Here is a 582-nt window from a genome sequence, read left to right as displayed (position 1 = left end):
GCAATGTAGAAGAGTTCCATCTCTCCTCATCCTCTCCAACATTTCTTACTTGCTTTCTTGTTAAATTTTGCCACTGCCACTGCTACTGAGGTGAGATGGTCTCATTGTGGTTTTGGTTTTCATCTCTCTCATTGTCAGTGATTTTGACCATTTCTTCATGTGTCTGTTGGCCATTCAAATATCTTCCTCTGTGAAAATCTTTCTATGTCTCTTGTCCATTTTGTAATTGGATTATCAGTATTTTTCTTCTGCATGTCCAGAAGTATTCTGTAAACTTTTATTATGAAACCCTTGTCTGAGATAGTATTACCAAATGTTCTTTTCACCCCATTGGGAAAAGTTTTTGATGAGCATAGAGATTTAAATCTTTAGAAGGTCCCATTCAGCAATTTTATCCTCTTCAGATTGTGTATTTTTGGCTGTATTTGGTGGTCTCTTTAAATTGTAGACTAGTCCTTCTAAGCTTGATCCCAGTTTCTCTCTTATGAACTTTATGGTTTTGGGCTTTATTCCCAGGTCTCTGATCCACCTTGAGTTGGTGTTTTGTGCTTGTTTGTGTGTGTGTGTGTGTGTGTGTGTGTG

This window comes from Elephantulus edwardii, unplaced genomic scaffold, assembly GCF_000299155.1.
Source record: "Elephantulus edwardii isolate Elephantulus edwardi_28Jun2011 unplaced genomic scaffold, EleEdw1.0 scaffold00041, whole genome shotgun sequence".
NCBI classification, from domain to species: Eukaryota; Metazoa; Chordata; class Mammalia; order Macroscelidea; family Macroscelididae; genus Elephantulus; species Elephantulus edwardii.
Note: the sequence above shows the minus strand (reverse complement) of the source record.